Source organism: Dasypus novemcinctus, chromosome 26, assembly GCF_030445035.2.
Source record: "Dasypus novemcinctus isolate mDasNov1 chromosome 26, mDasNov1.1.hap2, whole genome shotgun sequence".
Taxonomy (NCBI): Eukaryota; Metazoa; Chordata; class Mammalia; order Cingulata; family Dasypodidae; genus Dasypus; species Dasypus novemcinctus.
In genome coordinates, this window is record NC_080698.1 from 57985627 (window position 1) to 58001836 (window position 16210).

General features: G+C 42.5%; 1 long non-coding RNA gene and 1 pseudogene across 6 annotated transcripts in view; one reads left to right on the forward strand and one right to left on the reverse strand.

Moving 5' to 3' along the window:
* Window positions 1-11295, forward strand: part of LOC139437660 (uncharacterized) — a 49685-nt gene extending 38390 nt beyond the window's left edge. For 4 of the 6 annotated variants that reach the window (XR_011647585.1, XR_011647582.1, XR_011647583.1 and 1 more), the window contains 2 exons: window positions 6631-6731; window positions 9670-11295. This is a non-coding gene — a long non-coding RNA (uncharacterized lncRNA). Of the gene's footprint in view, window positions 1-6630; window positions 6732-7258 lie in introns of all 6 variants that reach the window. The other 2 variants (XR_011647584.1, XR_011647586.1) reach the window with 2 other exon arrangements.
* A 702-nt stretch (window positions 11296-11997) lies between these two features.
* On the reverse strand, window positions 11998-15527 carry LOC111759146 (adenylate kinase isoenzyme 6-like; annotated as a pseudogene).
* Between the last annotated feature and the right edge of the window lie 683 nt (window positions 15528-16210).

Consider the following 16210-nt stretch of genomic DNA (forward strand, 5'->3'; position numbering starts at 1 on the left):
TACCTTTCCCCATTTTTAACATTTGCATTAGTGTGGTACTTTGTTAAAATGGACGAAAGAATATTATTATAATTGAACTGATAACTATACTCCACAGTTTACATTAGGGTTCACAATTTGTGTTGTACAGCCCTATGGTTATTTTTTATTTTTTAATTTTTGTTAATTTTTATTATGGTAACATATATCCCATGTAAAATTTCCCTTTTAAACTACATTCAGATATATAATTCAGTTAGTGTTAATTACGTTCACAAGGTTGTGCTACAATAACCACTATACATTACCAGAACTTTTCCATCTCCCCAAACAATTAAGAATTAACTCCCCATTCCCTATCCTCACCCCTGGCCCCTGATAACCCATATTCTAGTTTCTGGCTCTGTGAATTAGATTTGCTTTTCTAATTATTTCACATCAGTGAGATCATACAATATTTGTCCTTTTGTGCCTGACTTATTTCACTCAACAGGACGTCTTCGTGGTTTGTCCATGTTATCATATGTGCCCAATTTCATTTTTTTGTTGTTGTTTTAAAGTCTGTTTTGTCTTATATTACTAGTATGGCCAGTTCCTGTGGCTGCTCATTTTGGTATATCTTCTCCCATCCTTTCGCTTTCAACCTACTTATATCTTTGATTCTACAGTGTGTCCTTATAGAGAGCATATGGTTGGATCTTGTTGTTTTTTTAAATCCAGTCTCACCATCTCTACCTTTTGATTTAATTGTTTAATCCATTCACATTTAATGTTATTACTGATGTCATTGGAATTATCTCTGCCATTTTACTTTGTTTCTAGGTATCTCATGACTCTTCCCCCCTGTCTTCTTCACTGCTTTCCTTTGTATTAAGTGAATATTTTCTAAAGTAGCACTTAAATTTCTTTAATGATTTTTCACTATATTTTTTAGTTATTTCCTTAGCAGTTGCTCTAGGACTTACCATCAACTTCAGATTTATACAAACTTAATTCCAGTGAGATATAAAATATTACTCCTACGTAGCTCTAGCCCCTTTTCCCCTTTCTGTGATGTTACTGTTATACATATTACGTCTATAAACATTACAAACCCTACTATATATACTGTTATAACTATTACTTTATACAATTTGTTGTCTCTTAAGGAAAGCATGAGAAGAAGATAGAGCAAGTCTTATTTTATTAGCCTTTTTATTTATCATTTTTGTCACTTCATTTTTCCTATGGACTTGAGTTACTATCTGGAGACATTTCTTTAGCCCCAATACAACCTTGCTCCCACACATCTTCTTCTGGCTACTATTGAAAAATATATTGTATTTCTATGTGTTGTAGGACCAACAACACATTACATATATATTTGTTTTATATAATTGCTTTTTAAATCAATTAAGAGAAGAAATATGAATTTATACTTCCTTTTATAATAATATAATAACCTTTATCAGTGCTCTTTGTTTCTTTGTGTAAATTTGAATTATTGTCTGAGTTTACTTGCTTTCTGCTTGAAGAACTTCACTTAGTATTTTTTGTAAGGTAGCAACAAATTCATTGTTTGAAAATCTAGGAATGTCTAATTCGCCATTTTTTAAAATTGTGTTAGACATTTTCTGCTGGATGTAAGATTCTTGGCTGATAGGTTATTACTTTGAACCCTGTAAATACATTTACCCCACCGCCTTCTGGCTTCCATTGTTTCTACTGAGATACCAGCTGTTGCTCTTATTGTGGTTTCCTTGTAAGTGATACATTGTTTTTCTTGCTGCTTTCAAGACTTTTTCATTGTCTTTGACTTTAGGCATTTTTACTATACATCTCAATTTGTGTATCTCTTTGTGTTTATTTTATTTGGAGTTCATCATGTTTCATGGATATATAGATTAACATATTTCAAGAAGTTTGGAAGTTTTCTGCCAATATTTCTTTGAATGTGTTTTCTGTTCCTTTCTCTCTCCTCCTTCTGATACTCCCATTATGCATATTTGGTGTACTTAGTGGTTTCTCTGAGGATTTGTTCATTTTCCTTCATTCCTTTTTCTCTGTGTTCCTAAACGCATAATCTCTACTGATTTATCTTCAAGTCCAGTAATTCTTTCCTCTCCCAGTTCAAATCTCTTATTGAACCCCTCTAGTCAATTTTTCATTTGAGTCATTTTACATTCCAACTCCACAATTTCAATTTGGTTCTTTTTTAAAAATAATTTCTATCTCTTTGTTTATATTCTCTATTTGAGAATTATCACCATACATTCCTTTACTTCTTCAATCATAGTTTTCTTAAGTTCTTTAAACCTATTCATAATGGCTATTTTGAATTTTTCTCTGTTAAAACCATCATCTGTTTGCTCTCACAGGCTGTTTCTATTGCCTGCTTTTCCTCCCAACGTATGAGCCACACTTTCCTGGTTCTATGTATCTCTCATAATTTTTTTTGTTGGAAACTGGACATTTTGGATGATATATTGCAGCAGTTCTGGATACCGGCCCCTCCCTGCACTCCCGGGCATGTTGTTTTCATTTGATCATTTATTTTAGTGACTGTCTAGATTATTTTAGTGAAGCCTTACCCTGCCCTCCCACAGGACATGAAGCCTCTGATGTTGCTCCCAGGGGTACAGCCTTGGGTGTGCCCACAGTCATCCTGGGGTGTCACTGGTTATGGCAGGGCTCTCTGTCTCTTACACTGACCCCACTCAGCTAAGTTCCACTAAATGCCAACTAATTATGCTATTGTTTTCAGCCTTGCCTTGGGACATAAATTATTCCACAAACTGGTCCAGTCAAATTCCTTTGTGGGGATAATTCCTGAAGTCAGTACTTGAGATTTGTTCTGACCCCAGGAAGACTCCTTCCAGCCGTGTCTTTTCCCTGTTTCTCTCCAGCAAACCAGCCAGCCTATCATTTAGCCTGTACGTCCAATGACTCCTCCAGTCTCCTTCCAATCACCTTTCACCACAACGTCCACTGCTTTTGAGAGCTCACTTGGGCTTGAATTTCTCCACTTTTTGTTGAAAATTATGTCAGTTCCTTTGGGAACATATTTGGAGCTCTCTATTCCATGGACTGCTTCTCCCCCCAGGCAAAATCTCTTGAGCCATGGCTCTCGGTGAAGGGAGTGGGGGCAATGGTGGGATTCTGGGAAGTGGACTTGGCCCAGTGGTTAGGGCGTCCGTCTACCACATTGGAGGTCCGCGGTTCAAACCCCGGGCCTCCTTGACCCGTGTGCAGCTGGCCCATGCGCAGTGCTGATGCGCACAAGGAGTGCCCTGCCACACAGGGGTGTCCCCACGTAGAGGAGCCCCACGTGCAAGGAGTGCGCCCCGTAAGGAGAGCCGCCCAGCGCGAAAGAAAGTGCAGCCTGTCCAGGAATGGTGACGCACACACGGAGAGATGATGCAACAAAAAGAAACACAGATTCCCATGCTGCTGACAACAACAGAAGCAGACAACAACAAGAAAGAAGAACACGCAGCAAAATGGACACAGAGAACAGACAACTGGGGTTGCAGGAGGGGGGAAGGGGAGAGAAATAAATTTTAAAAACAAATAAAAACGGTGGGATTCTCTCTGAGTAACCCCCTTAGGTTCGGAGCTGAGCACTAAGTGGAGGTAAGTTCGACAGTCCCAATCTCTTCAGCTTCCTGCCTCCCCACAAGCCACAGCAAGGGCATTTGGGCACTCTCAGCAGGCTGTGTCCAAAGTAAAACCTCAGTCCCATGAGTGAGCGCTGGGCAGAAGGAAAAAGCACCCATCTCTTGGCCACAATTACCCAGAACTTAGCCTCAAATCTATGTAGCTATGGGAACGATGAGAAATGCTGCCATTCTGTGCTTCCTGGGGAGACGGCCCTCCAACCGGGAGCTGGGCGAGAGGGAGCGCTGTGCTCTTGGCTGTACCAGGCTGGCGCGGAGTTTTTATCTCATCAACCTGAGGGAGAGGGAAAAGGGAGGGAGTGGGTCTTACTTAAAATCCTATTCTGTCTCACTTTTCTTACCGAGTTTCAGCAGATTTTCTTAAATAAGTGCTTCTTCATTTCCTGTATGTGCTTAAGACCATTCCAGAGATGTAAAATTTATTTTTAAAATAACTCTCACCAGCTTCGCTTGGGGTTGGTCAGGTACATGGAGCTCTAGGTCCTCATGCCAGCGGGGGGCTGGTTCACTATTCCTTCTAGGGTGTAGTACTTGAAATTCCAACATTTGAATTTTGCCAGGACCCCTTCTCTTTGGCTGGCTCATCTCCCAAGCCCCATGAGTTTGTTAAAACTCTCAGTTTACTTCTTAGCCCCTTGGCCTTTCAGAAGCAGAATCACCTTGAGAGAAAAATAGTGTCAAATACCACATTAGCCTGGCTGGGTTTCCCTCTTCTCCTCTCTTATCCTTGCAATTCCTCATTGCCAGAGTATGTCTCCAATACCTTCAGAGAGATGCTTTTCAAATATTTGGTTCAGATTTTTAAATAATCCTCAGAGGAAGGATTGTTCTGGAACAAAATGACCCACAATTGATGGAGATTTGAAGTAGAGTGGTTAACGGAGTGGATGGAGAAAAACATTTAGGAGGTAGGATCAATATAACCTATTGATTCACTGGATATAAGGAAGAGGATATGGGGCCCCTTCCAGAGGCAGGTTTTTGGGGTTTCTCCCACCTTTTTTCCTCCTTGTCAGAACCACGATTTTATTTGGGTGCTCACGCCTTGTGGCTCCTTCCCCAGTTCCAAGTTGCAAGTCCTAGTTGGTCTGAGTCAGCCATGGTGGTCTCATCTCTCTTGCCAATGACTGGTTCAAGGATGGTCATGTGACCCAAATCGGCCAATAGCTTCTGAGGGGGATGTGCAGGGAGCATAGGGTCTCCAGGGAAAGCTTTCCTATGAGAGAGAGAAGAGGCACAGCTTCGCCAGATGGGGTCATGTCTGATCTTGGCATCTGAAGCTACAGCAGCCTCCTTAGATCACGGAGCTATAAATACCAGTGTGCTGAGGGTGGCAGCGGGAAGATGAATGACACTCAGCTTTTGTTTTTTAAGGGGAGCCAGTGCTCAACCACTGAGCCACATCGGCCCCCCTGAGTGGGTTGTTTCATTTGTTCGCTTGTTCGCTTTTGTTTTTAGGAGGCACTGGGGAATGAACCCGGGACCTCCCATTTGGGAGGCAGGCACTCAGTCGCTTAAGCTACATCTGCTCCCACACCCTGCTTCTTGAGGGCATTTTTGAACCATTAACTTATCCAACATTGAAGGTAGCGCCAACCTCTGGGCTTCAAGTTGTGTGAGAAAAAAATAAGGGGAAACGGACTTGGCCCAGCGGTTAGGGCGTCCGTCTACCACATGGGAGGTCCGCGGTTCAAACCCCGGGCCTCCTTGACCCGTGTGGAGCTGGCCCATGCGCAGTGCTGATGCGTGCAAGGAGTGCCGTGCCACGCAGGGGTGTCCCCCGCGTGGGGGAGCCCCACGCGCAAGGAGTGCGCCCGTGAGGAAAGCCGCCCAGCGTGAAAAGAAAGAGCAGCCTGCCCAGGAATGGCGCCGCGCACACTTCCCGTGCCGCTGACGACAACAGAAGCGGACAAAGAAACAAGACGCAGCAAATAGACACCAAGAACAGACAACCAGGGGAGGGGGGGGTATTAAATAAATAAATAAAATCTTAAAAAATAATAATAATAAGCTTCTTACTGATGAAGGTCCCTAAAGTTATCTGTCACTTGCAGTGAACAGAAATCAACTAACACACTCCTCCTCCAAAGGTACCTTATCAAAGCATTCAAGTATTTTCAGTCTGATTCCTCCCTGCCCTTCCACCTTCACGTTAGTTTCTCCTTTTGTCTACTTTTCCAATTACAAAGCTCTTTCATTTATCTGTCTCATAAAATCCTCCCAAGACCCCTATCATTTAGGATTCTTTAAATCTCCATTTTACAGGTAAGGAGACCGAGGCTAGGAGATTTAAGACTCAACCAAGATCACCCAAATGGGAAGTGGCAAAGTCTCTGCTCACTCTGCTTGGCCCTGGGGACGCCACGTCCTCCGCTCGCACGGTGACCCTAGGCTGCCTTTCTCATGAACCTTACCAGGGTTCTGCTACTCAGAGGGTTTCCTTGTCCCCGCCCACACACTGTGCCTTTCCTCAAAATAACCTGGAAAGTCCCTAGCTTTATTTCCACTTTCAGAAATCTTCTCCAACCTGAATTCAGATTGAGCTGAAACATCACTCCAAGTGTAAGATAGTACCAGGCCCCTGGGCAACGGTGACTGGATGATGGGCAATCACATGACCCAGGATGAACCAGGGTAAATTCTGAAACTTTTGCAGGAACCACTGGGAGAGAAAGAGGTCCTCTCCTCCCATTGGTGGAATGTGAGCCTGAGGAAGCCAGAGACTTCTTTGCCACCTTGTAGGAAGCCCGCACAGAGAAGAAAAGAGAGTGATGGGAAAAGATGGGTCTTTCTGGTATTATCTGTGTCTAATGCCATCCCATTTGCATGAGCCATACCTCCTCATTTTTGGGTCAGCATTTGAATTGTAATTCTGTCACATCAAGAGTCCTAACTAATAGATACCTTCTAATCTATGACAACTTCTCTCAGTTGTTTATTCTTTCAATAAACGGTTTCAAACATTTATCATGTGGATGGTCTCTGCCTTCCTTAGGTTCACAGCCTTACAGAGAAGAAAGATATGAACTTAGAAGAAACACAAGTTAATGTATAATCAGAAAAGGTGAAAAGTTACTCTGAAGTAGACAATGCCATGTAAGTACCTGGGGAACCTGGACTAGGCTGAGGGGTTAGGGCCAGATCACAGGGCACACTGGAGAACATGTTTGGAATCCTGATCTTCATGCTAAAAGCAACAGGAACCCATTGCTTTGGGATGAGGTAGTTTTTTTGCTTTTGTTTTTGTTTGCTTTTCTTTATGGGATGGGGTCTTATATATTTCCATTTTTTTACCCCAGAGTTCTTTCAAGTCCCCTTTTCTTTCCTTTCACCATTTAAGCCATCAAGGCATTTCTGTTTTTGTTAACTCAAGGCAAGGACATGCCAAAGCAGTAAGTAGAGAAGAAAATGCAAGTCTCTTCATGGCTGTGGGTTTAAATAAGGTAGAAGTTTATTTCTCTCTCAAGAAACAGACCAGAGGCGAGCAGCCCAGGGCGGGCAGAGCATGGCTTATCCACAGGATCACTGGGTCCCAGATTCCTTCTCTGCTGCTCGACCATCTCCTAGGGTTTTGTCCTTGGCTACCTGGTTGCAATATACTCACCTCCGTGTTTGCGTTCCAGCCCACAGGAAAGGGAACTCAGCATGGGCAGCTTGACTGGGACTCGTCACTTCCAACATCCCACTGATCGGAACATAGTCACGTTTCCTTTACTGTGTGCATTTTAGTTATTTTTTAGTAGTTACCGCAGGTTTATAATTAACAGCATAAATTTATAACGATATACTTTGAATTGATACCAACTTAGCTTCAATAGCATAAAAAAACTCTACTCCCATACAGCTCTATACCCTTTTATGTTGGTAATTGTCAGACTTCACATCTTTATATAATGTGCGCCCATTTTTGTTAATCATTTTTGTTTTATGCATTTGTCTTTCAAATTACATAGAAAACAAAAAGAGGAGTTACAAACCAAAAGGACGATAATAGCGTAGTTTACATTTGCCTATGTAGTTGTCTTTACCAGAATTCTTTATTTCTTTATTTGGCTTCAGTTTACTCTCTAGTGTCCTTTCATTTCAGTCTAAGGACTCCCATTAGCATTTCTAATAGGAAGGTCTACTAGCAATAAACTCCCTCAACTTTTTTCTATCTTGGAATGTCTTAATTTCTCCTTCAGTTTTTGAGGATAGTTTTGCCACATATAGAATTTTGGCTTGACAAGTTTTTTTCTTTTTCTTTCAGCACTTTAAACAAATCATCCCACTGCCTTCTGGTCCTCATAGTTTCAGATCACAAATAAGCTGTCAGTCTTATTGAAGATTCCTTATATTTGACACGTTGCTTCTCTTGCTGCTTTCAAGGTTCTCTCATTGTCTTTGTCTTTTGACAATTTGATTATAACGTGTGTCTGTGAATCTCTTTGAGTCTATTTTATGTGAAGTTCATTGAGTTTCTTGGATGTGTACTTTCATGTCTTTCATCAAATTTGGGGAGCCTTATTTATTCAAATAGTACTCAAATATTCTTTCTGACCCTCTTTCTCCTCCTTGCGGGATTTCCATAATGTATATGTCGGTATGCTTGATGGTGTTCCACAAGTTCCTTAGGCTCTGTTCATTTTTATTTATTTTTTATTTCTGCTTCTCAGACTGGATAAATTCAATTGTCCTATTTTTAAGCTCACTGATACTTCTGCCTGCTCAAATATGTTGTTGAACCTCTCTAGTGACTTTTTTTCATTTCAGTTATTGTTCTTTTCATTTCCATAATTTCTATGTGGTTCTTTTCTGTAATTTCTAATTTTTCTTTCTTTCTAATTTTCATACATCATTTTCCTGATTTCCTTTAGTTCTTTGAGCATTAAGGTACTTGATTTCGGGAAGCAGACTTGGCCCAGTGGTTAGGGTGTCCATCTACCACATGGGAGGTCCGCGGTTCAAACCCTGGGCCTCCTTAACCCGTGTGGAGCTGGCCCATGCCCAGTGCTGATGCGCACAAGGAGTGCCCTGCCACGCAGGGGTGTTCCCTGCGTAGGGGAGCCCCACACACAAAGAGTGTGCCCCATAAGGAGAGCTACCCAGTGCGAAAGAAAGTTCAGCCTGCCCAGGAACGGCGCCACATACACGGAGAGCTGATGCAGCAAGATGATGCAACAACAACAAAAAAGAGACACAAGATTCCCATGCCACTGACAATAACAGAAGTGGACAAAAGAAGACCACACAGCAAAAGGACACAGAGAACAGACAACTCGGGGGGGAGAAGGGGAAAGAAATTTTTTAAAAATCTTTTTTAAAAAAGGCTCTTGATTTCAAGTCTTTGTCTAGTAAGTCTGATGTTTGGATTGCCTCAGGGATGGTTTCTAAAATACATATTTTTTCCTGTGGATGGGTCATATCCTTTTTTCTTTGTATGCCTTATAATTTTTTTGTTGGAAACTGGGCATTTTGAAATATATATTTAATAACTCTTGGAATCAGACTCTCCCCCTGACCAGGTTTAACCATTGTTGATTATTGAGGGCTGAAATTGTCCCTTTGTTTAGTGGTTTTTCAAACTATTTTTGCAAAGACAGTATTACTTCTCATTTGTGATCACTGAAGTCTCTGTTCTGTTATTTGAACAGTCAGGGACCTGGCAGAGATTTCTTCATATGCCTGGAGCAGAAAAACAAACAAACAAAGCAAACCTTTCCTGGTTTTGGTCTTTGTAGCTTGACTCTGACTGGGGCACTCCTCAATATAAGCCAGGTCACTGTAACTCTGCCTTGGTCTTCACCTCCTGCTGGCATGGAGTCCATCAGGTGCAAGCCTGGAGTTAACTCAGGTCTGTTCTGAGCAAACATCCAGGATTCCTGGGATGTACATTGCACTCTGGCTCCTCCAATATACACGATGGTCCTTTTAAGAATTTTCCTCTGCAGCCTCTTACTTCCTGGGCTCTTGGGTCTGTCTGCTGCTTGCTCCATTCACCATTGCTTGCTGCACATGGGCATGGGGAGTATATGTTCTTTAAACCTTTCAACAGATGCTGCCACTGACCAGAAAGTCACCCTAGTCCAAAACAAAGATGAGCTTCTGTGCTGTTCCCTCAGTAATCCACCAAATCAGTCAAAATGAACAACCATGGCATTTTAAGAACAAAGTTCATACCAGCCTCCTAGAACTGGAAAGTTGCACCCAGAAAACAGGCTGCTGTCCCCATATCTGTCACTAATGCACTGGGGAATGGGAGATGCTGGACAGGTAAGCAAAAATTCCACGTATCTTTCTTACCTAAATCCAGTTGTCTTTTTCTTCATTAAGCATTCCTCTGGTTCCTCTAAGTTTTTTTTGTTTTGTTTTGTTTTTAGATTATAGTGTTCCCAAAAAGTTGATTCTGCCCATTTTTGGCAGTTCAAGGTTATTCCTCTGTAAGGATCCATTTTCTTGAGCTCCCTATTCTGCCACTTTCTGTCCTTGCACCTATGGTTAACTTTTTGAAGATTTGTCCAACTATTTTCCAAAGTGGTTGCACCATTCTAAATTCCCACCAGAAATGTATGAAGCTGCTTATTTTTCCACATCCTTACCATTTGTTCTTATTTTTTTTATCTTTAAGTTTTATTTTAAAAAATCAACTTCAAAATGAGTTGGGAAGTCATCCCAGAAGTAATGCTTATGCACGTCTCAGCAGGATCTCATAAACTGCTAAAGTGGATACTACTCCAAATAATGGGCCTCCTGAAGGCTCTGGGGACACCCAGAGCTGCTTTCTGGGCAGATAGGTTCAGAGTTTGGTGCCTTGCCAGTGGGCCCTACACTAGAGTTTGTGCTCCTGAGAGTGACAGAGTTGGACTCAGTTATGGCTTCCCTACACATGGCTCATCCGCTCCTTCTATTTGCTGGAGTTTGTAGGTATACATCCAAGAGACTGGAATCTTTGGGCTGTCCATGTGCCAGCTGGGCCTGGAGCCACAGTGGAGTTGCAATATCTACTCACCAGTTCATTGGACTCACCCAGGACAACTAGCAAGGAGGTGAGGATGGACAACCACCATACTGTGGAAATGAGAGAGCCTACAACTGCAAGCAAGAGAGTCCCATCCATGGACAGTATTAGATCGAAACTCCCTCTCAATTAGAAGTAGAGTGGACATCACCATCCCCAGAATCCTCAGGACTGGGGAATGAACTAGAGTGGACTTACTGGTATTCTACTATAGACTTATTGTGATTCTAGCAGTGGAAGAAATTACAATATTGATGTGGAGGCTTGGCCACTGGAGGCTCTGGGGCAGCGAGAGGGAAAAACAGGAGTAAGATGAGCTTTCTTGGACTTGGAAATCATCCTGAATGACATTGCAATGACAGATATAGGCCATTTTATATCTTCCCATAAGCTACAGAATTGTGTGGGAGAGAGAGTAAACTACAGTGTGGGCTCTGGTCCATGCTCAGTGGCAATGCCCCAGGGTGCGTTTATCAACTGTAATGAATGTGCCCACTAATGAAGGATGTTGTGTGTGCAGGACGGTGTGGGAGGTGTAGGGAGTGGGGCATATGGTTTAGTGTAACATTTATGTAATCTAAGTATCTTTTAAAATATATATATATTATTTTTTTAAAAGAGGTCATCTTCATTTTCTTCTGTAATAAACTTAACAGATATCCACCCATTTGGTAAGATTTATTTATTCTTTAGCAGGTGAAGCATTAAATAGTGACAGTCTTTACTTTCAGTCCTTAATAGTGTTGTATTCCTTATATATAAGATTGTTTAGCTTTCTCATGGAGAAAATAAAAAGGCCAGGAATTAACCTGTATACTATCCACTTGCCAGTCTTCCAACAAATTTTAATACAAAAGTTATACTGATACTTAGAAAATATCTAAGATGCGGGCAGAGAAATATCAACAAGATTGATTGAGGGAAGCGGATTTGGCTCAACTGATAGAGCATCTGCCTACCACATGGGAGGTCCACGGTTCAAACCCAGGCCTCCTGACCCCTGTGGGGAGCCGGCTCACATGCAGTGCTGATGTGCTGTAAGGAGTGCTGTGCTACACAGGGGTGTCCCCCAGATAGGGGAGCCCCACGTGCAAGGAATGTACCGCGTAAGGAGAGCCATCCCACGTGAAAAAAGTGCAGCCTGCCCAGGAGTGGTGCCACACACACGGAGAGCTGACACAGCAAGATGACACAACAAAAAGAGATACAGATTCCCAGTGCCACTGGCAAGAATCCAAGTGGACACAGGAGAATACATACAGCTAATGGACACAGAGAGCAGACAAGGGAGGGGGGAGGGGAGAGAAATTAAAAAATAAATAATTTTTTAAAAAAGAGTGATTGAAATGTGGCCAGTCTTGTAAATCAAGAACAATTATCTTTGATCTATTGTTCAATCCATTTTAATATATCTGATTTATATTATTCTCTAGCTCTTCTGGATAATTACTGGGCAGCTGATGCACTATTTCTTCTCTGTAAGATGCTATGGCTTCTTCAAAAGAACTTTAACATTTTCGCACTGAATATTATCCGGTAGTTTCTTCATTATAACCCCTTGTTTCAAGTCTTTTATCCACTACACTATTATCTGTTCTCAGCACAAAAACTGCATGAAACCAACATTCAGGGAAGAACTCACAGCCATGGTAATCAACGATAACGCCACCTTCCTTCATTTGGTTTTCTGACTCATCAACTACTGCATGTTCATCTAAAATGGGACCATCACACTCTTCATCATAGCCATCATATAGTTGCCCTTGTGTAGCTAACTCATCCACATGAATGCATTTCAGTCTTGATCTTGATGCAAGTTCCTTGCCTACTGTAGTTTTTCCAACCCCTGGTGCACGGCTGAGAAGGACGTTGGGCGCGACACGATCCTCCCCACGATGGCTCCCACTGGTTACTGCCTGTCTTTTTCACTCTTATAGCCATCCTAGAGTGTTCCAAGTGGTATCTCATTGTGGGTTTGAAGTGCATTTCTCTATTGACTAATGATATTGAACATCTTTTCATGTGCTTATTGCTATGTATAATTTGTATTCAAATCCTTTACCTGTTTTAAAAATTGGACTCTTTGTGTTTTTTTATTTTTGAGCTATGCATTATTTGTATACAGTGAATACTAAACGCTTATCAGATACGTGGTTTGCAAATATTTTCTCCCATTCCATGGATTGTCTTTCACTTTCTTGACAGTGTCCTTTGAAGAAAAGAGTTTTTCATTTCAATGAAGTTCAATTTATCTATTTTCCTATCATTGCTTCTTCTTTTGTTAACATGTCTAAGAATATACTGCATAATCCCAGTTCATAAAACTTATGCCTATATATTCTTCCAGAATTTTTATAGTTTTAGTTCTTATATTTAGGTCTTTGATCCATTTTGAGTTAATTTTTGCCTATGGTGAGAAGTCAGGGTCTAACGCATTTTTTGCATGTGGCTATCCAGTTGCCCTGGACTATCTGTTGAAAAGACAAGTCATTCCCTTATTGAATCGTCTTACGGTACCTTATCCTTAAAAGGAAGAAAAGACAAATGGAAAAAGAGAGACAATGAGCTTTATCTGCCAACAGATCCTTTGGAGAACAGAAAGTCTTGGTGGCAGAAACAGCCTGAGAGCAAGGCGTCTCAATTCCCAGACTAGAAAACAATTTCCTACAGCAAGGGTTAGAGGGAAAGTGATGACAACGTGCAGGCTGGTGTGAGCGGTGAGGAGGGCCTTGTAAACCACGCCCCAGCGAGGGCCCTGGAAACAGGCAGTCCCCAGGGAGCTCTGTAACAGAAGGAACTAACGGGCCTTAGACATTCCCCCTGAGCTTGCCACTCACCACAGCGAGGAGGACTGATGTCCAAGTGGCCTGGAGAGCAGAGGGCAGCCAAAGGCAGAGGAGCCTCATTAAAGATAGAAGAAATCCCCGTGGACAGACTACAGGGAGGCACAGATGGGGCCCCGAGTCTCTGCTCAAGACCCCCAAGGAAGAGGAAGCCTCCGAATTGACTAAAATTGTTTCCACCATCACTCTGGAATGCGAGTCGATAAAAATGAGCTATAGAAAATAAAGTTATATTTCCTGCACTCCTAAATCTGTAGACTGAGGCTCGTTCCTGATACACCATCAAAGATGTTTTAAGCTGGTAGTAGGGTGGAAGGGAGGCGACCCGATCAAAGGTGCATTTCAAATACATGCACCCTGTGCACCTGCTGGCATGGAACTGGGAAGGAGGGGCTGTGTGAGGACAGTGAGGAAGCAGTGGCAGTGGTCAGACAGACAAGCAGACAGACAGACAGACAGATGAGGGGGGTTTCGACCAGAGTGGTAGAAGTGGGAATGGAGAGCATTTGGCAGATTTAAGAGATATTTATTTAATTGAGCAATGTATGTTTTTATTCAACTTCTTTTTATTTTTTCATTTTTGTTTATATTCTCAATTTTTAAATGTACAAAATTTTCAAAAAGAAGCAAAAAAAAAAAAAAAAGAGAGATTTAGGAGAGTAAAACCACAGGACTTCGGTAGTCCCCCACCCTCCACCCACTCTGTCTTTCCCCTGGTCTCCTTTTTCTTAAGCAACTTGATTGAGATGTATTTTACATATCATACAAGTCACCAATTTCAAGCAGGCATGTCAATGATTTTTAGTAAACTTACCGAGTGGTGCAATCATCACCATAAATCAGTTTTAGAACATTTTCTCCCCCATGAGATCCTCATGCCCATTTACAGTTCATCTCCATTCCCAACCTAGGCAGGCACTAGTCTGCTTTCCGTCTCTATAGATTTACCTTTTCCAGGCATTTCATCTAAATGGAATCAGGCACCATGCCCTTTTGTGCCTGGCTTCTTTCACTCAGCAGGTGGTCAAGCTTCCTCCACGCTGGAACGTGGATCAGGGCTTCATTCCTTTGTGATAAAATACACATAACAGTCACCATTGTAATGTCTTTAAAGTGTACAATTCAGTGGCACTAAGTACATGCACAATGTTGTGCAACCATTACTGCTATCTAGGTCCAGAAAAATTTCATCGTGCTAAACGGAAACCTCGTATCCATTCAGCAGTCCTCCGCCCAGGCCCTGACAACCGCTGCTTTACTTGGTCTCTATGAATTTGCCTATTCTGGACATTTCATATAAATGCAAGTATATGCATCAGACTTTCTGTGTCTGGCCTTTTTCACTTAGCACAGTGTTTTCAAAGTTCAACCATGTGGCGTGTATCAGTACTTCATTCCTTTTTACAGCTGAATAATATTCCACTGCATGAATATACCACATTTTATTTATCCGTTCATCAATTTGTGATCAATTGGGTTGTTTCCACCCTTAGACTAATGTGAATAATGCTGCTATGAGCATTCAGCATAAGTTCTGTTTGAACACCTGTTTCCCTAGGAGTAGAATTGCTGGGTCCTGTGGTAGTTTTATCTTTAACTTTATAAGAAACTGCCAAATGGTTTTCCAATGTGGCTGCACCATTTTGTATTCCCACCACTCACGTATGAGAGTTCCCATTTCTCCACATTCTCACCAACACTTGTTATTGTCTGCTTTATTTATTACAACCATTCTAGTGGAAATGAACTAACACACTTTAAAAAATGCTTTATCCTGGCAATGCCCCCATGTGGAGCCAAACTGGGGCTTTCTGGGTCCTGGCCAGATTTCATTCCCACTCCTCAAAAGAAGAGATGGTTCTGACTATCTCTGTAGCCCCCGAGCTCAGCCCAAGGCCCAGCACTAAGAAGGCACCGTTAATGCTTCTTGAGTGATGAAGACTGTGCAAGGAAAGATTGTAGTGTGGGGGCAAGAGTGAGCTCAGGGTAGTTGGGGTTCAGTGATACCTGGGGTATCTGGAGGGCTGGGTATCTGGGGATATCTGTCAGCATGTCTAACGATACCCCCCAGAGTGAGACTGGGCTCTAGTCACTGTAATTAAATGGAACCAAAAGGAGAAAGTGATCTGGGTGGGAAAGCAAGTGCCCAGGGCTGCCCCCTGGGTGGGAAAAGCAGGTCACTATGTCTCCCCACTAAATGGGAAAGCAGGTCCCCCAGCCTCCCTTTTGGTGGGAAAACTTCCCCTCTGGACCTAAGGAATATAGAGTCCCTGGGGCAGCCTCCATCCCCCATTCCCCTGGAGCATCGGCTCCACAGCTGTCCCAAATCATATGTGCGTATAGGGACAGGGTGAAGACATGAAAGTCCCAGAGAAGGTTCCGCTGGGACCAAGGGCGGGGCTGAGATCTGGGACTGGGATCCTCGGTTGGCTCCCCTGGGGGGCGCTGTGGGCTCCTTAGCAACTCTGGCCGGCATTCATAATTGGGATCTACTGGGCTCATGCTACCTGGATTTTCTCTGGGCTTTTTTATGGGATCTGGACCTTGGGGATGCTTCTTCCCTCAAGAACCCCCTTTCATACCCCTGATCCAAATTCCTTGTCTCCCCACCCAATGCAGAAACTCGCCTCAAAGTGACTTAAGCAAAACTTGCAATCTACTGTCTCGTGTAAGGATTGGATGACGTGCCAGCTTTATGGCTTGGATTCAGTAGCAAGACAAAAGCTGTTTCTCAA